Source organism: Garra rufa, unplaced genomic scaffold (genome assembly GCF_049309525.1).
Source record: "Garra rufa unplaced genomic scaffold, GarRuf1.0 hap1_unplaced_001, whole genome shotgun sequence".
In the NCBI taxonomy this organism is placed as follows: domain Eukaryota; kingdom Metazoa; phylum Chordata; class Actinopteri; order Cypriniformes; family Cyprinidae; genus Garra; species Garra rufa.
The window spans coordinates 7040343-7063341 of NW_027394276.1; the positions used below are offsets into that span (position 1 = coordinate 7040343).

At 44.7% G+C, this 22999-nt stretch overlaps 1 pseudogene; it reads left to right on the top strand.

Annotated features, from left to right (window-relative positions):
• Positions 1–1292: 1292 nt before the first annotated feature.
• On the top strand, positions 1293–13602 carry LOC141302355 (uncharacterized; annotated as a pseudogene).
• The last annotated feature ends 9397 nt before the right edge of the window (positions 13603–22999 follow it).

The window sequence follows — 22999 nt, forward strand, 5'->3', positions numbered from 1 at the left end:
GACGTGGAGGAGGCGAGGTGCTTGCAGGTGTTCCGGACTAGAAAGGGGTTCACATTGTCACCGAGGGTGAAGTGGACATTGGAAGACGGACACTTCCAAACTGACGTCGTGCGCAAGCTGGTACTGTTGTGTGACTTTGTTGCTTTCAGAGCTATATAGAGACTGCATCAGGAAATGGATCAGGACCCGATGGTGCCCGAAGCTCACGCTGGATCCAGCCAACCCGTGGATGGTGCCGAGGCTGTGGATCATGACGGAGGTAACCCAGTGGCACAGCTACAGTCACAAATTTTGGAATTGGGCCAAAAACATGACCAAGTACTGTCTGCTCTCGCCAACATGAGTAATGCTGGTACCAGATCTTATGTATACATTCCAAGAGAGCGTCAGATTGTCCCATTCAGTGGTGACTGTTGTACAGATAACCAAACTGTAGATGAGTTTATTGATGAGATTGAAAGAGTCATTCGAGTTCGGGGTTTAAACAGTGTGGATCAGGTAGACTTTATCCTCTCTCATTTAAGGGGTTCAGCGTTAGATGAGATAAAGCTGTGTATGGGGGGAGAGATGAAACAGCCTGAAGAGCTCTTTTCATATTTAAGGGGAGCTTTTAGAGAAAAACGCACAACACCACAGCTGTTACATGCCTTTTATGCTCGCCGGCAATTAGATGGGGAAGATTTTCGAGATTATTCTCATTCGCTGTCTCAGCTGTTGAATGCTGCCCTCCAGCAGTCATCCAATATTGTGTCTGATCCCCGGTTAACGCTCAGAGACCAGTTCATTGAAGGGGTGCGTGACCCTACTCTTCGCAGAGAACTACGCAGGTTTGTGAGAGAGCGGCCACACAGCACATTGTTTGACGTCCGTGATGAGGCTATGATGTGGTGCTTGGAAGACAAACCTCGCAGTGCTAATGTTGCTCGAAGTAGGAACATTGTGGGTGCGGTTTCGGAGCAGGCCAACTCAAGCTGCACAGTGCCCAATGAACTGGCTGTAACCCTGCAGGAAGTGGTTAAAGTTATTACTCAACAAGGTAAAGCAATTGGGGAGCTCACTGATGCTGTGCGTGAGCTTACCATTCAGAAAACCAGTGTTCCTGGTAGGAGTACAAAGCCTAAATTTAGGCCAAGGTATACTGACGATGGTCAGCCAATCTGCCTAAGGTGTGAGGGAGTGGGACACTTAGCTCGAACCTGCACAGCATCACAGGGGTCAAAATCCCAGTCTACCTCCGCCTCAGCAACTCCAGTGTCGGGAAACGGGCTCCCTCCATTGCAGTGAGCCGGGCAATGCGAGGAAGGCCTGAAGGCTCAAATAGTGGTCCACTGACTAAAGAAAGGTTTCTTGAGCGTGCAATAGGCACATGTCCAGAGGTAATTATTTACATTGGTAGTGAGCCTGTTCATTGTTTGTTGGACACAGGAAGTAATGTAAGCACACTTACTGAGAGTTTTTTTAAGGAGCATCTTCACGGCGAGGATAGAGACATTCACTGCACAGCGAAGTGGCTCAAAATAACTGCAGCCAACAAGTTGCCTTTGCCTTATCTTGGGTATGTGGAATTAGATATCCAAGTTATGGGATTGACTATACCAGAGTGTGGTTTCCTAATAGTCAAGAATGGGGACATTCCAGAGACCGACTCGACACCACCTGGTGTAATAGGAATGAATATAGCTCAGAGATGCAGACAGCTAGTTATCTCTGAGTTTGATAACACGCTAGGAGGTCGCTTGGACTCTGTGTGGAGGGAAGCTTTCCATCGAGTACAGGAGGGGGAGCTCATGGAAAAGATTTCAGTTGCCCGAGTAAGTGGCAAACACAAAGCCTACATACCAGCATCATCTGTTGCTACTGTTTATGTCAAAGTCCACAAAAGGCCAGCAGGAAGTGATATTTGGGCATTGTTTGAGCCAGCAAATGGGCCCTTGCCTGGAGGGTTGGTCCCAGTCCCATCCTTAGTGCCACCTCATAGTAAGGTGTTTCCTGTTCAGGTGGTGAATTTTTCTTCAGAAGATGTTTGGTTACCTTCTAAGACTAGGATGGGTGTGCTTGCCAGATGTCAGTGTGTGGAAAGTAACCCCTGTGAAGTGAGGTTTCACTGCATGTCTGCTGACCAGGAAGGGGAGAGTGTTGATCAGGACAGTAGACAAGAAGCTAACAGGGACATGGGACCCTTGCTAAATGAGCTGCATATAGGAGGTACACCAGAGCAACAGGCAGAACTAACTGTGCTCCTGAAAAAATATGCTGATGTGTTTGCAGCCTCTGAAAATGATCTAGGTTACACAGACAAAGTGAAACATGAGATACCTTTGGTGGATGATACGCCAGTCTCTCAACCCTACCGACGCATACCTCCGACCCAGTTTGAAGAAGTCAGGGAGCACATTTCCAAGTTGTTGAGAAAAGGGGTCATACATGAGAGCTCCAGCTCTTATGCCTCACCAATTGTGCTAGTGCGAAAATCTGATGGGAGCCTCCGACTTTGCGTGGACTACAGGAAGTTAAATGCGAAGACCAGACGTGATGCTTTCCCCTTACCACGCATAGACGAGAGCCTAGATGCATTGGGGGGGGGCAGAGATTTTTTCGACGATAGACCTTGCAAGTGGGTATCATCAAGTTTCCGTACTTGAGAAAGACCGTCACAAGACTGCATTTATCACCCCGTTTGGGCTATACGAATATCATCGTATGCCTTTTGGGCTTTGCAACGCGCCCGCAACATTCCAGCGCCTTATGCAATCTATTATGAGTGACCTGGTGTTTCACATTGCCCTTGTGTACCTGGACGATTTGTTAGTGTACTTTCTCGGATCATCTGGTAAGGTTGGAAACAGTGTTCAAAAGACTGAGGGATACTGGGCTAAAAATCAAGGTGGGAAAGTGTCATTTCCTGCAGTCGGAGGTCCGGTTTCTTGGACATCGAGTCTCGGCTCAGGGAGTAAGCACGGACCCTGACAAAGTAAGCGTGGTTAAAGAGTGGCCAATACCCAGTACCTTGAAGGAGCTCAGGACATTCCTGGGTTTCTGCAGTTATTATCGAAGGTTTGTTGAGGGTTTCTCTCAAATTGCTGGTCCGCTGCATGAAGTAGTTAATGCCTGTCTCAGAGGGAACGGTTCTATTAGAGTAGAACAGCTGTTTAAGCAGTCTTGGTCCCCCCTATGTCAGTCTGCTTTTGAGCAACTTAAAGAGAGGCTGACTAGTGCTCCAACACTTGGGTACCCAGATTTTGACCTCCCGTTTGTTGTGGAGACAGACGCTAGCAACCTTGGTTTAGGTGCCGTCTTATATCAATATCAGGGTGGGAGGAGGGTTGTAATCGCCTATGCAAGTAGAAGGTTGCGCGGGGCGGAACAAAACGATCGAAATTATAGTAGTATGAAGTTAGAGCTTTTGGCCATGAAGTGGGCGGTAACCGAAAAATTTCGGAGTTACCTCTTGGGGTCAAAGTTCACTATCATCACCGACAATAATCCCCTCTGCCACCTCACAACTGCCAAGTTAGGGGCAACTGAACAAAGATGGGCAGCTCAGCTTGCTGTTTTTGATTTCGACGTGAAGTACCGTCCCGGGCGATGTAACACAGCCGCCGATGCACTCTCTAGGAGGCCAGGATTGGAGGAGGTGGAGCCTGAAGGAGAGGACCAAGAATATGATGGATGCATTGCCCTTTGTAATTCACTCAGGACAGGGACAATTCTGGGGCCAGATCTGGTTGCAGCGGGGATTGAGTGTCGCCAAGTTTGGCAGCTGCAGGCATCCGAGCCAGTCGGAGATGACAGGGGCTGTGAGAACACCCCTACCCTGCCAGGTTACTCCAAAGTTGAACTCTGTCAGTTCCAGGAGACTGATCCAACCCTCAGCATGTTTAAGAAGTTCTGGAGCAGGAAGAAAAAGCCAACTCACCAAGAGAGGATAGAGTTGTCTAAGCCAGTGCTGTCCTTATTGAAACAGTGGAAGAAAATAAGAGAGGAAGATGGACTCTTGTATCGCGTAGCTGAAGATGTTCACATTGGAGAGTGCCATCAGGTGCTGTTACCTGCATGCCTCACTGAACAGGTTCTAAAAAGTGTACATGATCAATTAGGGCACCAGGGCATAGAACGAACTCTTAGCTTGTTAAAACAGAGGTGTTTCTGGGGGGGTATGTATAAGGATGTTGAAAACTGGGTGAAAAATTGTCAGAGGTGCGTGTTGGCGAAGGTGCCTCAGCCGAAGATCCAAGCACCCTGGACACCGTTCTTAGCTTCACGACCGCTGGAGGTTATTGCAGTGGATTTTACTACCTTGGAGCCAGCTGCGGATGGGCGGGAGAATGTCCTGGTGGTTACGGACGTCTTTACCAAATTTAGTCAGGCATTTGCAAACCGTGACCAAAAGGCGGAGACAACAGCGAAGATTCTGCTAAAAGAATGGTTTTTGAAATATGGAGTGCCTCAACGCCTGCATTCCGACCAGGGTAGAAATTTCGAAAGTGCCATCATTGCTGAGCTTTGCAGGTTCTACGGAGTAAAGAAAACACGCACCATGCCGCATCACCCACAAGGAAACCCCCAGTGCGAGAGGTTCAATAGAACCCTCCACGACCTCTTACGAACACTCACACCAGAGAAAAAACGGAGGTGGCCGGAGCACCTAGCAGAGCTTGTCTATGCTTACAATGTCACACCACATTCCTCCACGGGCTATTCACCATACCATTTGCTGTTTGGCCTCCAACCCCATCTTCCAATCGATGCCTTGCTGGGTCAAGAACCCAATGCTGACCAGGGACAAGACTGGCTGAACGCACATAAGGAAAGACTCCATGAGGCACATTTGCGGGCAAAAGAGTATGCTGAGAAAAAGGCAGCTGACAGAGTAGCACAGCAAGAAGAGAAGGTGTATTGTCCAGCAGTGGAGGTGGGACAGAATGTGTATCTCCGCTATCGACCCCCAGGGAGGAACAAAATCCAAGATGCATGGTCGTCCACCATGTATAAGGTGGTAGAGGTTCAGGGATCGACGTACGCTGTGCAGCCGATAGAAGGAGGACCGATAAAAAGGGTGCACAGATCTAACCTTAGGCCTTGTGTGAATAAGGGTCCAGTTCCAGCACCAAGGATTCGAAAACCGTCTGTTAGGGAAAAACCTACCTCTGTGTTGGAAAAGGAAGTGCCACCACTGGATGTAGAGTGTGTGTTGGTGGAAGAGGTCCAATCTCCAAAAGAAGCACCACTCCTTAATGCGGCCCTGGAAAGACGAGAATCACCTGTTGTTGAATCTGGAAATATTACTGGAGATCAGAAGGAAGAAAGGGATGAGGCTGTTTCTCCAGGATATGAAAGTGGAGAGGTTTCTGATGAGGCTCTGGAAGAAGAGTCAGAGTTTGTCCGGTCAGAGTCAGAAGGTATTGATTTACCTGTAGAAGTGCCTGTGTTGAAGCCTGTACCTGTACCTAGAAGGAAAACAGGAAGTAGTACCCAGTTAAATGCACCATGTCCTGAACCCCGAAGGACACAGAGATCAACGGCTAGGGTGCATACAAATCCTAATCGGTTACCTAAATCCGCATGTAATTCATTGACCTTGAGCCCTGATGTGCTTTCCCAGGTATTAGCAGGAATTGTTCTGTATACTTCAGGAAAACTTCAGGGGGGGCGTGAAGAGTAAGCTGTATTTGTAGTCACCGAGGACGTTGACTATCAGCAGGGGAGAGTGTAACCGGGGAGGGAAAAATTACCCAGTATGTAAATGTTTAATTAAAATGAACGGTATGTATTACCAGGAATACATTTACAATATAAACCGATACCTGTTCCATAAAATCAGATTAGGACGCTGGCCCTTTAAGGTTTCAGCGAGTCAAGATCACGTCCGAGCTTTAGCCTTGCGTGAGCGTGTGTGGGAGTAACGCATTGCCGAATATACTACGTTGTTTGTGTGTTTCGGAGATAAAAGTGATATAAATGCCATAAAACGCCAAAAAGGTGGTAAATATTCACTTGTATTCACATAACATCCCACCGGGGAATAGTATACAGAGGCGATTGTTTTGTGATCTGCAACAATTGATGAGAATTGATTGCGAGCTCACGTGGAGAAGTTTATTCGTGTCTCAAGTTTGTTGATGAATCATAGAGCGTAAGTGTTGTATTCGCTTATTTCATAATCTAACATGTTATGAAAATGATATTGTGTATACAGTGGGAAAACTATTTGCTGTGTAATAGTCCAGTAATGCCTTTCCATTGATTATTAGAGGGGAGATATAACGCTGAGGAGGCACTCTGTGAAGAGCTAGATTGTATTCATTGAACCAGGGTGAGTGATTATTGTTTATTAATAAAGTGTAAATGTATATTTTGTACAGTTCATGCAAGTATGTTGAAACGTGTATTTGGGGTTGTGTTGAATTACTTATCTTTCAAATTCAAGATTAATCTGTTGTAAAGCTAATACTGTACTACTGTGTGTAATCCAGTGATAATTTGAACGATGCATGTGGCCTTATGTGTGCATTTGTATGTGTTTTATTTCCAGGTGTGTAAAGGCCACTACCGTTGTCTTTTTATTTCCCTTTTTTTTGTTGTCTTTAAATGCCACACTGATTGTTTAATTTCTTGTTTTTGTACTTTTTGTACTTTGACGGCAGGGAACTAATTCCCATTTTATTTCTATGGCTGAATATTTTTGCCCTATTTTGTAACAAAACAATCCCCAAAAAAAGCCAAAGCTATCCTTAATGCTGTGTCCCAGTGGTCACAGTCGAGAATAAAAGACCCCAAGTTGAAGTGTTCGCCTGTGTTTGGCTCTTTATTGGGCAGTAGGCCATCGGCTGGCGACACATATCTGAAGGTGTTAGAAGTGTTTTGCATGATTTTTGAAGTTAGACCCTGAAATGTCAGAAAACAAAGTTGGTTCAGGCAATGCAAGCTGAATCTCGGTCCCAATTTAAATTTGCAGTCTGTGCATGAATAAAACCTATTTTGCAACACAGAGAAACATAGCTGAAGGTGTTAGAAGTGTTTTGCATGATTTTTGAAGTTAGACCCTGAAATGTCAGAAAACAGCGTTTCAGCGCAGAACAAAGTTGGTTCAGGCAATGCAAGCTGAATCTCTGTCCCACTTTAAATTTACACTCTGTGCATGAATAAAACCTATTTTGCAACACAGAGAAACATATCTGAAGGTGTTAGAAGTATTTTGCATAATTTTTGAAGTTAGACCCTGAAATGTCAGAAAACAGCTTTTCAGCACAGAACAAAGTTGGTTCAGGCAATGCAAGCTGAATCTCGGTCCCACTTTAAATTTGCAGTCTGTACATGAATAAAAGCTATTTCGCAACACAGAGAAACATATCTGAAGGTGTTAGAAGTGTTTTGCATGATTTTTGAAGTTAGACCCTGAAATGTCAGAAAACAGCGTTTCAGCGCAGAACAAAGTTGGTTCAGGCAATGCAAGCTGAATCTCTGTCCCACTTTAAATTTGCAGTCTGTGCATGAATAAAAGCTATTTTGCAACACAGAGAAACATATCTGAAGGTGTTAGAAGTGTTTTGCATGATTTTTGAAGTTAGACCCTGAAATGTCAGGAAACAGCGTTTCAGCGCAGAACAAAGTTGGTTCAGGCAATGCAAGCTGAATCTCTGTCCCACTTTAAATTTGCAGTCTGTGCATGAATAAAACCTATTTTGCAACACAGAGAAACATATCTGAAGGTGTTAGAAGTGTTTTGCATGATTTTTGAAGTTAGACCCTGAAATGTCAGAAAACAAAGTTGGTTCAGGCAATGCAAGCTGAATCTCTTTCCCACTTTAAATTTGCAGTCTGTGCATGAATAAAACCTATTTTGCAACACAGAGAAACATATCTGAAGGTGTTAGAAGTGTTTTGCATGATTTTTGAAGTTAGACCCTGAAATGTCAGAAAACAGCGTTTCAGCGCAGAACAAAGTTGGTTCAGGCAATGCAAGCTGAATCTCGGTCCCAATTTAAATTTGCAGTCTGTGCATGAATAAAACCTATTTTGCAACACAGAGAAACATATCTGAAGGTGTTAGAAGTGTTTTGCATGATTTTTGAAGTTAGACCCTGAAATGTCAGAAAACAGCGTTTCAGCGCAGAACAAAGTTGGTTCAGGCAATGCAAGCTGAATCTCTGTCCCACTTTAAATTTACACTCTGTGCATGAATAAAACCTATTTTGCAACACAGAGAAACATATCTGAAGGTGTTAGAAGTGTTTTGCATGATTTTTGAAGTTAGACCCTGAAATGTCAGAAAACAGCTTTTCAGCGCAGAACAAAGTTGGTTCAGGCAATGCAAGCTGAATCTCGGTCCCACTTTAAATTTGCAGTCTGTACATGAATAAAAGCTATTTCGCAACACAGAGAAACATATCTGAAGGTGTTAGAAGTGTTTTGCATGATTTTTGAAGTTAGACCCTGAAATGTCAGAAAACAGCGTTTCAGCGCAGAAAAAAGTTGGTTCAGGCAATGCAAGCTGAATCTCTGTCCCACTTTAAATTTACACTCTGTGCATGAATAAAACCTATTTTGCAACACAGAGAAACATATCTGAAGGTGTTAGAAGTGTTTTGCATGATTTTTGAAGTTAGACCCTGAAATGTCAGAAAACAGCGTTTCAGCGCAGAACAAAGTTGGTTCAGGCAATGCAAGCTGAATCTCTGTCCCACTTTAAATTTACACTCTGTGCATGAATAAAACCTATTTTGCAACACAGAGAAACATATCTGAAGGTGTTAGAAGTGTTTTGCATGATTTTTGAAGTTAGACCCTGAAATGTCAGAAAACAGCTTTTCAGCGCAGAACAAAGTTGGTTCAGGCAATGCAAGCTGAATCTCGGTCCCACTTTAAATTTGCAGTCTGTACATGAATAAAAGCTATTTCGCAACACAGAGAAACATATCTGAAGGTGTTAGAAGTGTTTTGCATGATTTTTGAAGTTAGACCCTGAAATGTCAGAAAACAGCGTTTCAGCGCAGAACAAAGTTGGTTCAGGCAATGCAAGCTGAATCTCTGTCCCACTTTAAATTTGCAGTCTGTGCATGAATAAAAGCTATTTTGCAACACAGAGAAACATATCTGAAGGTGTTAGAAGTGTTTTGCATGATTTTTGAAGTTAGACCCTGAAATGTCAGAAAACAGCGTTTCAGCGCAGAACAAAGTTGGTTCAGGTAATGCAAGCTGAATCTCTGTCCCACTTTAAATTTGCAGTCTGTGCATGAATAAAACCTATTTTGCAACACAGAGAAACATATCTGAAGGTGTTAGAAGTGTTTTGCATGATTTTTGAAGTTAGACCCTGAAATGTCAGAAAACAGCGTTTCAGCGCAGAACAAAGTTGGTTCAGGCAATGCAAGCTGAATCTCTGTCCCACTTTAAATTTGCAGTCTGTGCATGAATAAAACCTATTTTGCAACACAGAGAAACAAGCGAAGTGGCTCAAAATAACTGCAGCCAACAAGTTGCCTTTGCCTTATCTTGGGTATGTGGAATTAGATATCCAAGTTATGGGATTGACTATACCAGAGTGTGGTTTCCTAATAGTCAAGAATGGGGACATTCCAGAGACCGACTCGACACCACCTGGTGTAATAGGAATGAATATAGCTCAGAGATGCAGACAGCTAGTTATCTCTGAGTTTGATAACACGCTAGGAGGTCGCTTGGACTCTGTGTGGAGGGAAGCTTTCCATCGAGTACAGGAGGGGGAGCTCATGGAAAAGATTTCAGTTGCCCGAGTAAGTGGCAAACACAAAGCCTACATACCAGCATCATCTGTTGCTACTGTTTATGTCAAAGTCCACAAAAGGCCAGCAGGAAGTGATATTTGGGCATTGTTTGAGCCAGCAAATGGGCCCTTGCCTGGAGGGTTGGTCCCAGTCCCATCCTTAGTGCCACCTCATAGTAAGGTGTTTCCTGTTCAGGTGGTGAATTTTTCTTCAGAAGATGTTTGGTTACCTTCTAAGACTAGGATGGGTGTGCTTGCCAGATGTCAGTGTGTGGAAAGTAACCCCTGTGAAGTGAGGTTTCACTGCATGTCTGCTGACCAGGAAGGGGAGAGTGTTGATCAGGACAGTAGACAAGAAGCTAACAGGGACATGGGACCCTTGCTAAATGAGCTGCATATAGGAGGTACACCAGAGCAACAGGCAGAACTAACTGTGCTCCTGAAAAAATATGCTGATGTGTTTGCAGCCTCTGAAAATGATCTAGGTTACACAGACAAAGTGAAACATGAGATACCTTTGGTGGATGATACGCCAGTCTCTCAAGCATACCTCCGACCCAGTTTGAAGAAGTCAGGGAGCACATTTCCAAGTTGTTGAGAAAAGGGGTCATACATGAGAGCTCCAGCTCTTATGCCTCACCAATTGTGCTAGTGCGAAAATCTGATGGGAGCCTCCGACTTTGCGTGGACTACAGGAAGTTAAATGCGAAGACCAGACGTGATGCTTTCCCCTTACCACGCATAGACGAGAGCCTAGATGCATTGGGGGGGGGGCAGAGATTTTTTCGACGATAGACCTTGCAAGTGGGTATCATCAAGTTTCCGTACTTGAGAAAGACCGTCACAAGACTGCATTTATCACCCCGTTTGGGCTATACGAATATCATCGTATGCCTTTTGGGCTTTGCAACGCGCCCGCAACATTCCAGCGCCTTATGCAATCTATTATGAGTGACCTGGTGTTTCACATTGCCCTTGTGTACCTGGACGATTTGTTAGTGTACTCTGCTACTTTCTCGGATCATCTGGTAAGGTTGGAAACAGTGTTCAAAAGACTGAGGGATACTGGGCTAAAAATCAAGGTGGGAAAGTGTCATTTCCTGCAGTCGGAGGTCCGGTTTCTTGGACATCGAGTCTCGGCTCAGGGAGTAAGCACGGACCCTGACAAAGTAAGCGTGGTTAAAGAGTGGCCAATACCCAGTACCTTGAAGGAGCTCAGGTCATTCCTGGGTTTCTGCAGTTATTATCGAAGGTTTGTTGAGGGTTTCTCTCAAATTGCTGGTCCGCTGCATGAAGTAGTTAATGCCTGTCTCAGAGGGAACGGTTCTATTAGAGTAGAACAGCTGTTTAAGCAGTCTTGGTCCCCCCTATGTCAGTCTGCTTTTGAGCAACTTAAAGAGAGGCTGACTAGTGCTCCAACACTTGGGTACCCAGATTTTGACCTCCCGTTTGTTGTGGAGACAGACGCTAGCAACCTTGGTTTAGGTGCCGTCTTATATCAATATCAGGGTGGGAGGAGGGTTGTAATCGCCTATGCAAGTAGAAGGTTGCGCGGGGCGGAACAAAACGATCGAAATTATAGTAGTATGAAGTTAGAGCTTTTGGCCATGAAGTGGGCGGTAACCGAAAAATTTCGGAGTTACCTCTTGGGGTCAAAGTTCACTATCATCACCGACAATAATCCCCTCTGCCACCTCACAACTGCCAAGTTAGGGGCAACTGAACAAAGATGGGCAGCTCAGCTTGCTGTTTTTGATTTCGACGTGAAGTACCGTCCCGGGCGATGTAACACAGCCGCCGATGCACTCTCTAGGAGGCCAGGATTGGAGGAGGTGGAGCCTGAAGGAGAGGACCAAGAATATGATGGATGCATTGCCCTTTGTAATTCACTCAGGACAGGGACAATTCTGGGGCCAGATCTGGTTGCAGCGGGGATTGAGTGTCGCCAAGTTTGGCAGCTGCAGGCATCCGAGCCAGTCGGAGATGACAGGGGCTGTGAGAACACCCCTACCCTGCCAGGTTACTCCAAAGTTGAACTCTGTCAGTTCCAGGAGACTGATCCAACCCTCAGCATGTTTAAGAAGTTCTGGAGCAGGAAGAAAAAGCCAACTCACCAAGAGAGGATAGAGTTGTCTAAGCCAGTGCTGTCCTTATTGAAACAGTGGAAGAAAATAAGAGAGGAAGATGGACTCTTGTATCGCGTAGCTGAAGATGTTCACATTGGAGAGTGCCATCAGGTGCTGTTACCTGCATGCCTCACTGAACAGGTTCTAAAAAGTGTACATGATCAATTAGGGCACCAGGGCATAGAACGAACTCTTAGCTTGTTAAAACAGAGGTGTTTCTGGGGGGGTATGTATAAGGATGTTGAAAACTGGGTGAAAAATTGTCAGAGGTGCGTGTTGGCGAAGGTGCCTCAGCCGAAGATCCAAGCACCCTGGACACCGTTCTTAGCTTCACGACCGCTGGAGGTTATTGCAGTGGATTTTACTACCTTGGAGCCAGCTGCGGATGGGCGGGAGAATGTCCTGGTGGTTACGGACGTCTTTACCAAATTTAGTCAGGCATTTGCAAACCGTGACCAAAAGGCGGAGACAACAGCGAAGATTCTGCTAAAAGAATGGTTTTTGAAATATGGAGTGCCTCAACGCCTGCATTCCGACCAGGGTAGAAATTTCGAAAGTGCCATCATTGCTGAGCTTTGCAGGTTCTACGGAGTAAAGAAAACACGCACCACGCCGCATCACCCACAAGGAAACCCCCAGTGCGAGAGGTTCAATAGAACCCTCCACGACCTCTTACGAACACTCACACCAGAGAAAAAACGGAGGTGGCCGGAGCACCTAGCAGAGCTTGTCTATGCTTACAATGTCACACCACATTCCTCCACGGGCTATTCACCATACCATTTGCTGTTTGGCCTCCAACCCCATCTTCCAATCGATGCCTTGCTGGGTCAAGAACCCAATGCTGACCAGGGACAAGACTGGCTGAACGCACATAAGGAAAGACTCCATGAGGCACATTTGCGGGCAAAAGAGTATGCTGAGAAAAAGGCAGCTGACAGAGTAGCACAGCAAGAAGAGAAGGTGTATTGTCCAGCAGTGGAGGTGGGACAGAATGTGTATCTCCGCTATCGACCCCCAGGGAGGAACAAAATCCAAGATGCATGGTCGTCCACCATGTATAAGGTGGTAGAGGTTCAGGGATCGACGTACGCTGTGCAGCCGATAGAAGGAGGACCGATAAAAAGGGTGCACAGATCTAACCTTAGGCCTTGTGTGAATAAGGGTCCAGTTCCAGCACCAAGGATTCGAAAACCGTCTGTTAGGGAAAAACCTACCTCTGTGTTGGAAAAGGAAGTGCCACCACTGGATGTAGAGTGTGTGTTGGTGGAAGAGGTCCAATCTCCAAAAGAAGCACCACTCCTTAATGCGGCCCTGGAAAGACGAGAATCACCTGTTGTTGAATCTGGAAATATTACTGGAGATCAGAAGGAAGAAAGGGATGAGGCTGTTTCTCCAGGATATGAAAGTGGAGAGGTTTCTGATGAGGCTCTGGAAGAAGAGTCAGAGTTTGTCCGGTCAGAGTCAGAAGGTATTGATTTACCTGTAGAAGTGCCTGTGTTGAAGCCTGTACCTGTACCTAGAAGGAAAACAGGAAGTAGTACCCAGTTAAATGCACCATGTCCTGAACCCCGAAGGACACAGAGATCAACGGCTAGGGTGCATACAAATCCTAATCGGTTACCTAAATCCGCATGTAATTCATTGACCTTGAGCCCTGATGTGCTTTCCCAGGTATTAGCAGGAATTGTTCTGTATACTTCAGGAAAACTTCAGGGGGGGCGTGAAGAGTAAGCTGTATTTGTAGTCACCGAGGACGTTGACTATCAGCAGGGGAGAGTGTAACCGGGGAGGGAAAAATTACCCAGTATGTAAATGTTTAATTAAAATGAACGGTTTGTATTACCAGGAATACATTTACAATATAAACCGATACCTGTTCCATAAAATCAGATTAGGACGCTGGCCCTTTAAGGTTTCAGCGAGTCAAGATCACGTCCGAGCTTTAGCCTTGCGTGAGCGTGTGTGGGAGTAACGCATTGCCGAATATACTACGTTGTTTGTGTGTTTCGGAGATAAAAGTGATATAAATGCCATAAAACGCCAAAAAGGTGGTAAATATTCACTTGTATTCACATAACATCACACCGGGGAATAGTATACAGAGGCGATTGTTTTGTGATCTGCAACAATTGATGAGAATTGATTGCGAGCTCACGTGGAGAAGTTTATTCGTGTCTCAAGTTTGTTGATGAATCATAGAGCGTAAGTGTTGTATTCGCTTATTTCATAATCTAACATGTTATGAAAATGATATTGTGTATACAGTGGGAAAACTATTTGCTGTGTAATAGTCCAGTAATGCCTTTCCATTGATTATTAGAGGGGAGATATAACGCTGAGGAGGCACTCTGTGAAGAGCTAGATTGTATTCATTGAACCAGGGTGAGTGATTATTGTTTATTAATAAAGTGTAAATGTATATTTTGTACAGTTCATGCAAGTATGTTGAAACGTGTATTTGGGGTTGTGTTGAATTACTTATCTTTCAAATTCAAGATTAATCTGTTGTAAAGCTAATACTGTACTACTGTGTGTAATCCAGTGATAATTTGAACGATGCATGTGGCCTTATGTGTGCATTTGTATGTGTTTTATTTCCAGGTGTGTAAAGGCCACTACCGTTGTCTTTTTATTTCCCTTTTTTTGTTGTCTTTAAATGCCACACTGATTGTTTAATTTCTTGTTTTTGTACTTTTTGTACTTTGACGGCAGGGAACTAATTCCCATTTTATTTCTATGGCTGAATATTTTTGCCCTATTTTGTAACAAAACAATCCCCAAAAAAAGCCAAAGCTATCCTTAATGCTGTGTCCCAGTGGTCACAGTCGAGAATAAAAGACCCCAAGTTGAAGTGTTCGCCTGTGTTTGGCTCTTTATTGGGCAGTAGGCCATCGGCTGGCGACACATATCTGAAGGTGTTAGAAGTGTTTTGCATGATTTTTGAAGTTAGACCCTGAAATGTCAGAAAACAAAGTTGGTTCAGGCAATGCAAGCTGAATCTCGGTCCCAATTTAAATTTGCAGTCTGTGCATGAATAAAACCTATTTTGCAACACAGAGAAACATAGCTGAAGGTGTTAGAAGTGTTTTGCATGATTTTTGAAGTTAGACCCTGAAATGTCAGAAAACAGCGTTTCAGCGCAGAACAAAGTTGGTTCAGGCAATGCAAGCTGAATCTCTGTCCCACTTTAAATTTACACTCTGTGCATGAATAAAACCTATTTTGCAACACAGAGAAACATATCTGAAGGTGTTAGAAGTATTTTGCATAATTTTTGAAGTTAGACCCTGAAATGTCAGAAAACAGCTTTTCAGCGCAGAACAAAGTTGGTTCAGGCAATGCAAGCTGAATCTCGGTCCCACTTTAAATTTGCAGTCTGTACATGAATAAAAGCTATTTCGCAACACAGAGAAACATATCTGAAGGTGTTAGAAGTGTTTTGCATGATTTTTGAAGTTAGACCCTGAAATGTCAGAAAACAGCGTTTCAGCGCAGAACAAAGTTGGTTCAGGCAATGCAAGCTGAATCTCTGTCCCACTTTAAATTTGCAGTCTGTGCATGAATAAAAGCTATTTTGCAACACAGAGAAACATATCTGAAGGTGTTAGAAGTGTTTTGCATGATTTTTGAAGTTAGACCCTGAAATGTCAGGAAACAGCGTTTCAGCGCAGAACAAAGTTGGTTCAGGCAATGCAAGCTGAATCTCGGTCCCACTTTAAATTTACACTCTGTGCATGAATAAAACCTATGTTGCAACACAGAGAAACATATCTGAAGGTGTTAGAAGTGATTTGCATGATTTTTGAAGTTAGACCCTGAAATGTCAGAAAACAGCGTTTCAGCGCAGAACAAAGTTGGTTCAGGCAATGCAAGCTGAATCTCTTTCCCACTTTAAATTTGCAGTCTGTGCATGAATAAAACCTATTTTGCAACACAGAGAAACATATCTGAAGGTGTTAGAAGTGTTTTGCATGATTTTTGAAGTTAGAGCCTGAAATGTCAGAAAACAGCGTTTCAGCGCAGAACAAAGTTGGTTCAGGCAATGCAAGCTGAATCTCTTTCCCACTTTAAATTTGCAGTCTGTGCATGAATAAAACCTATTTTGCAACACAGAGAAACATATCTGAAGGTGTTAGAAGTGTTTTGCATGATTTTTGAAGTTAGACCCTGAAATGTCAGAAAACAACGTTTCAGCGCAGAACAAAGTTGGTTCAGGCAATGCAAGCTGAATCTCGGTCCCAATTTAAATTTGCAGTCTGTGCATGAATAAAAGCTATTTTGCAACACAGAGAAACATATCTGAAGGTGTTAGAAGTGTTTTGCATGATTTTTGAAGTTAGACCCTGAAATGTCAGAAAACAGCGTTTCAGCGCAGAACAAAGTTGGTTCAGGCAATGCAAGCTGAATCTCTGTCCCACTTTAAATTTACACTCTGTGCATGAATAAAACCTATTTTGCAACACAGAGAAACATATCTGAAGGTGTTAGAAGTGTTTTGCATGATTTTTGAAGTTAGACCCTGAAATGTCAGAAAACAGCTTTTCAGGCGCAGAACAAAGTTGGTTCAGGCAATGCAAGCTGAATCTCGGTCCCACTTTAAATTTGCAGTCTGTACATGAATAAAAGCTATTTCGCAACACAGAGAAACATATCTGAAGGTGTTAGAAGTGTTTTGCATGATTTTTGAAGTTAGACCCTGAAATGTCAGAAAACAGCGTTTCAGCGCAGAACAAAGTTGGTTCAGGCAATGCAAGCTGAATCTCTGTCCCACTTTAAATTTGCAGTCTGTGCATGAATAAAAGCTATTTTGCAACACAGAGAAACATATCTGAAGGTGTTAGAAGTGTTTTGCATGATTTTTGAAGTTAGACCCTGAAATGTCAGAAAACAGCGTTTCAGCGCAGAACAAAGTTGGTTCAGGTAATGCAAGCTGAATCTCTGTCCCACTTTAAATTTGCAGTCTGTGCATGAATAAAACCTATTTTGCAACACAGAGAAACATATCTGAAGGTGTTAGAAGTGTTTTGCATGATTTTTGAAGTTAGACCCTGAAATGTCAGAAAACAGCGTTTCAGCGCAGAACAAAGTTGGTTCAGGCAATGCAAGCTGAATCTCTGTCCCACTTTAAATTTGCAGTCTGTGCATGAATAAAACCTATTTTGCAACACAGAGAAACATATCTGAAGGTGTTAGAAGTGTTTTGCATGATTTTTGAAGTTAGACCCTGAAATGTCAGAAAACAGCGTTTCAGCGCAGAACAAAGTTGGTTCAGACAATGCAAGCTGAATCTCTGTCCCACTTTAAATTTGCAGTCTGTGCATGAATAAAACCTATTTTGCAACAAAAAGAAACATATCTGAAGGTGTTAGAAGTGTTTTGCATGATTTTTGAAGTTAGACCCTGAAATGTCAGAAAACAGCGTTTCAGCGCAGAACAAAGTTGGTTCAGACAATGCAAGCTGAATCTCTGTCCCACTTTAAATTTGCAGTCTGTGCATGAATAAAACCTATTTTGCAACACAGAGAAACATATCTGAAGGTGTTAGAAGTGTTTTGCATGATTTTTGAAGTTAGACCCTGAAATGTCAGAAAACAGCTTTTCAGCGCAGAACAAAGTTGGTTCAGGCAATGCAAGCTGAATCTCTGTCCCACTTTAAATTTGCAGTCTGTGCATGAACAAAACCTATTTTGCAACACAGAGAAACATATCTGAAGGTGTTAGAAGTGTTTTGCATGATTTTTGAAGTTAGACCCTGAAATGTCAGAAAACAGCGTTTCAGCGCAGAACAAAGTTGGTTCAGGCAATGCAAGCTGAATCTCTGTCCCACTTTAAATTTGCAGTCTGTGCATGAACAAAACCTATTTTGCAACACAGAGAAACATATCTGAAGGTGTTAGAAGTGTTTTGCATGATTTTTGAAGTTAGACCCTGAAATGTCAGAAAACAGCGTTTCAGCGCAGAACAAAGTTGGTTCAGGCAATGCAAGCTGAATCTCTGTCCCACTTTAAATTTGCAGTCTGTGCATGAATAAAATCTATTTTGCAACACAGAGAAACATATCTGAAGGTGTTAGAAGTGTTTTGCATGATTTTTGAAGTTAGACCCTGAAATGTCAGAAAACAGCGTTTCAGCGCAGAACAAAGTTGGTTCAGGCAATGCAAGCTGAATCTCTGTCCCACTTTAAATTTGCAGTCTGTGCATGAATAAAACCTATTTTGCAACACAGAGAAACATATCTGAAGGTGTTAGAAGTGTTTTGCATGATTTTTGAAGTTAGACCCTGAAATGTCAGAAAACAGCTTTTCAGAGCAGAACAAAGTTGGTTCAGGCAATGCAAGCTGAATCTCTGTCCCACTTTAAATTTGCAGTCTGTGCATGAATAAAACCTATTTTGCAACACAGAGAAACATATCTGAAGGTGTTAGAAGTGTTTTGCATGATTTTTGAAGTTAGACCCTGAAATGTCAGAAAACAGCGTTTCAGCGCAGAACAAAGTTGGTTCAGGCAATGCAAGCTGAATCTCTGTCCCACTTTAAATTTGCAGTCTGTGCATGAATAAAAGCTATTTTGCAACACAGAGAAACATATCTGAAGGTGTTAGAAGTGTTTTGCATGATGTTTGAAGTTAGACCCTGAAATGTCAGAAAACAGCGTTTCAGCGCAGAACAAAGTTGGTTCAGGCAATGCAAGCTGAATCTCTGTCCCACTTTAAATTTGCAGTCTGTGCATGAATAAAACCTATTTTGCAACACAGAGAAACATATCTGAAGGTTTTAGAAGTGTTTTGCATGATTTTTGAAGTTAGACCCTGAAATGTCAGAAAACAGATCTCGGGTTACTTGAATGTAACCTTGTTCCCTGAGAAAGCGGAACGAGATGCTGCGCTGCTAAGCGCTATGGGAACGCCTTTTAGGGGTGACCAGCTGTGAATATTGTGTGTAAAACGTCAATATAATTGACTAACGGCAGTATAGCCTCGCTTGGTGACGTCACCGGAGCGCACGCGCACGAGGCTATAAATAGATGAGCCACAGGTGCATCGTCAGGAGCTTTTGTCTGAAGAGCAGTCCTGGGACATCTTCAGCACGGCAAAGTAGCGCAGCATCTCGTTCCGCTTTCTCAGGGAACAAGGTTACATTCAAGTAACCCGAGATTTGTTCCCTTTTGAAAGCTACAGTCGATGCTGCGCTGCTAAGCGCTATGGGAACGAGAATACCCACGCCGCCGTGCTTGAATATGTCTGGACCCCTACGGCTGTGCAGGTGTGTTTCACAAGAGCGTACGAGTCCTAGACATTAGCTTGTGATGTTGACTCAAGGACATGAGAGCCCGGAGTGGCATGAACATCCAAGCTATAGAATCTTATGAATGTGTGCGGAGAGGACCAGCCTGCCGCATCACAAACTTGTTGCAGGGGAGCACCCCTTGCCAACGCATTGGACGAGGCGACCCCTCTGGTGGAGTGAGCCCTACGACCTATAGGCGACGCTTGACTGCGCGCCTCATAGGCAAGAGCAATGGCATCCCTGACCCAATGAGACATAGTCTGCTTGGAGGCAGCTGCCCCTCTGTTATGGACACCATAACAGATGAAAAGTTGCTCCGACTTACGCCACTGGCTCGTGCGGTGGACGTAAGCCTGAAGAGCACGGACTGGACACAGTCTAAGAGACTCCTCCTGCTCCGGCGTTAAGAAAGGCGGAGGACAGAAGGCTTCAAAAATGACCGGATGAACAGCCGAGAATGGAACCTTGGGCAGGTAATCAGGATGAGGATGCAGAATCACTTTCACCATTCCTGGGGTAAAGTCTAAACAGGATGTCGAGATAGACAGAGCCTGCTTATCCCCAATTCTCTTCGAGGAAGTTATTGCCATCAGAAAAACCATTTTCAAAGTCAGAAGTTTATCAGACGCTGACTCTAGAGGTTCAAAGGGGGCTCGAACTAGACCCTCAAGGACTGTAGATAAGCCCCAAGAAGGGATCTTAGTCTTAACTGGAGGCCTCAGTCGTCTGGCTCCACAGAGGAAGCGAGAGATCAGAGGGTGTCTCCCAAGTGGTGCACCATCAATTAAGGCGTGGCAAGCCGAAAGAGCGGCCACATAAACCCTAAGAGTAGCAGGACATGTGCCTGTTGATAACTTACCTTGCATTAAGTCCAGTACTGAAGCAATCTGGCAGTTAACTGGATCTACATTGTGTTATGCACACCACCTTTCAAAAACACCCCATTTAATGGCATAATTTCTCCTAGTGGAGGGAGCCCTAGCACCTAGGATGGTCTCAATAACGGCAGGTGAAAGCCCAGTGTCCCTCAGTTGGTTCCCCTCAGGGGCCAAACATGAAGATTCCACAGGTCGGGCCTGTGATGGAATATCATTCCCCCCGCCTGAGATAGAAGGTCCCTCCTCTCCGGAATCGCCATGGCGAGCCGCCGAGGAGAGATATTATCTCTGAGAGCCATACTCTGTTCGACCAACACGCTGCCACCAACAGGAGGCAAATCCTTGTTGACGAACCCTGGCTAGAACCCCTGGGAGCAGAGAAAGCTGGAGGAAACGCATACAGGCGCAATTTGCGCCATGTGTGCGATATCGCATCCAGACCCAACGGAGCTGGGTGACTCAGAGAGAAGTAGAGGGGACATTGCGCTGTCTGAAAAGAGGCGAAGAGGTCCACTACCGTCTGATAAAATCTGTTCCAGATCTGATTCACTATCTCTGGGTGGAGTTTCCACTCCCCTGATGGTAGTGTCTGTCTGGACAGTAAATCTGCTCCCACGTTCAGGTGCCCTGGAATGTGCACTGCCTTGAGTGACAGGAACTTTCCTTGGGCCCAGAGAAAAGTCTGTCTCGCTATCCTGTTCAGGTTGCGAGAACATAGACCTCCCTGGTGATTATGTAAGAGACTGCCGCTGTGTTGTCCACCCGCACTAGGACATAACAGCCCCTTAATTGAAGGAGAAAATATTTCAGAGCCAGAAATATAGCCATCAACTCGAGGCAGTTGATGTGCCAAACGAGCTGACGGCCCTCCCATGCCCCTTAAGCTGGACGACCATTTAAGGTCGCTACCCAGCCCATCAGGGAGGCATCCGTCGTTAGCAGTTCGCGACGACATGGAGCCTCTAGAGTGGGACCCAAGGTGAGGAACCGGGGTCTGAACCACGGAGATAGTGTACGAAGCCATTGCGGCGCGCCACTTTTATTTGCCTTAAAGGATTGGCTCTTGGATAAAATCCTCCGGCTTTTAACCACAACTGAAACTGTCTCATGTGCAACAGCCCCAAAGGAATCACCGTGGATGCTGATGCCATGAAACCTAACATTGTTGGCACTGACGAACAGTGCATTCTTGTCCTGGCCTGCCTTTGGTCATGGTCTGCCGAATGGTCTCGATTCGAGCGGGAGACTGCTGCGCCCACATCGTAATCGAATCCCAAACGATTCCGAAATAAGTCATTCTCAAGGCAGGAGAAAGAACACTTTCCTTGGTGTTGAGTCTCAACCCTAGAGAAACCAGATGAGCTAACACGATATCTCGTGATGGATCTCCATCTCTCGCGATTGTGCTCAGAATTGACCAATTGTTTATGTAGTCCAAAATGCGAATGCCCAGGAGTCGTAATGGAGCCCTGTGCTGCATCCATGCATTTTGTGAATGTGCGGGGTGACAAGGCTAGGCCGAATGGAAGAACCCGAAATTGGTACGCTTCGCCCCCAGAAGCGAACCTCAGGAATTTCCTGTATTGTGGCAATATTTCTATGTGAAAATATGCGTCCTTCAGATCGATCGTGACGAACCAAACGTAATGTTGAGTTGCGTTACAACCGTCTTAACAGTTAACATCTTGCACTTGAGCGCTTTGACTGAATAGTTCAAGCCTCAAAGATGTAAGATTGGACGCAGCCCCCATCCCCTTGGGAACCAGGAAGTATCTGGTGTAATAGCCTAACTTTCTCTCTGACAGAGGAACATACTCAATGGCCTCTTTACTCAGAAGAGTTTGTAGCTCTTGTGACAATACGTGAATGAACTCCGGCTCCACGGAAGTGAGAACCACGCCGTTGAGATCCGGAGGACAATGAATAAATTGGATTTTATATCCTATTTGTACTGCACTTAATATCCACGGAGAATTGCCTGGCAGAAGTTTTACGCTGCCAGTTTCTCTAAAAATGGTATTAATTTAATACTTCCTTGAGGGGGATGTTAGATGTTCTGCGTCCAGATTGAAAGCTGGAAAACAACAGAATTTCTAGCATTTTGCTGAAAACCACTGCCCCCCGAGACACAAGAAGTGGCGGGGATGGAGAGGTTTTGTGAGGGTATGGGGAGGGGCGAGTCTGTAGATCTTAAACGCGCCCCGTCCCGCGGGGGACTACCCCCACCATATCAGGCGCCGAACAATCAGGACTTTAGCTTATTATTAAGAATAGTCCTGAAGTCCGGCTTGGGAGTTTGCTGAGCGCGGCGAGCCTGCCCCAGTCTCTAAGAGGGGGAACACGCGTAGTCACGTTCTGCCTCTGAACCTCCCAAGATTTTGAAGGATTTTGAGTGCGGCGAGGAAAGAACTGAAAATTCTACATGCTTCCTCATGTTTCTTAACCCCCTAAAATCTGGTGACTACTGAGTTAACAGAGTCAACAAATAAGCCAGAGGAAAACACAAGGGAAAAATCCAACAGAAATAAAGTATCTTTCTCTTTAATTCCTGTTAGATTTAGCTACAAATGCCTCTCTGTGCTGACTAAAGCACTCATTGAACGGCCGATGGTTTACACGGGCCGTCTGCTTGGTCGCACAGAGAGACAGATCTTTGCTCAACGAAGCTCCGCCCACACTCAATTCCTTCAATAAGTCGGCCTGGTATGCCTGCAACATAATTCTTTCATTGTGTGCAGCGCAGTACCAGCCTGACTTGCAGCTTAGTAAGCTTTACCCACTAACGTTGATGTAATACGATTGGTTTCACTTTCGGTTTAGTGGGGAAGGGCTTTTAATCGAAGATGCCGAAGCGGGCGAGAGATAGCTCACGAGCGTCTTTTCAACCCGAGGCATCTCCGTATACCCTCGCGAATTTACACCCACGATAGTCGAAAAAGTCGACGTCGAAGGCACAAAGACGCG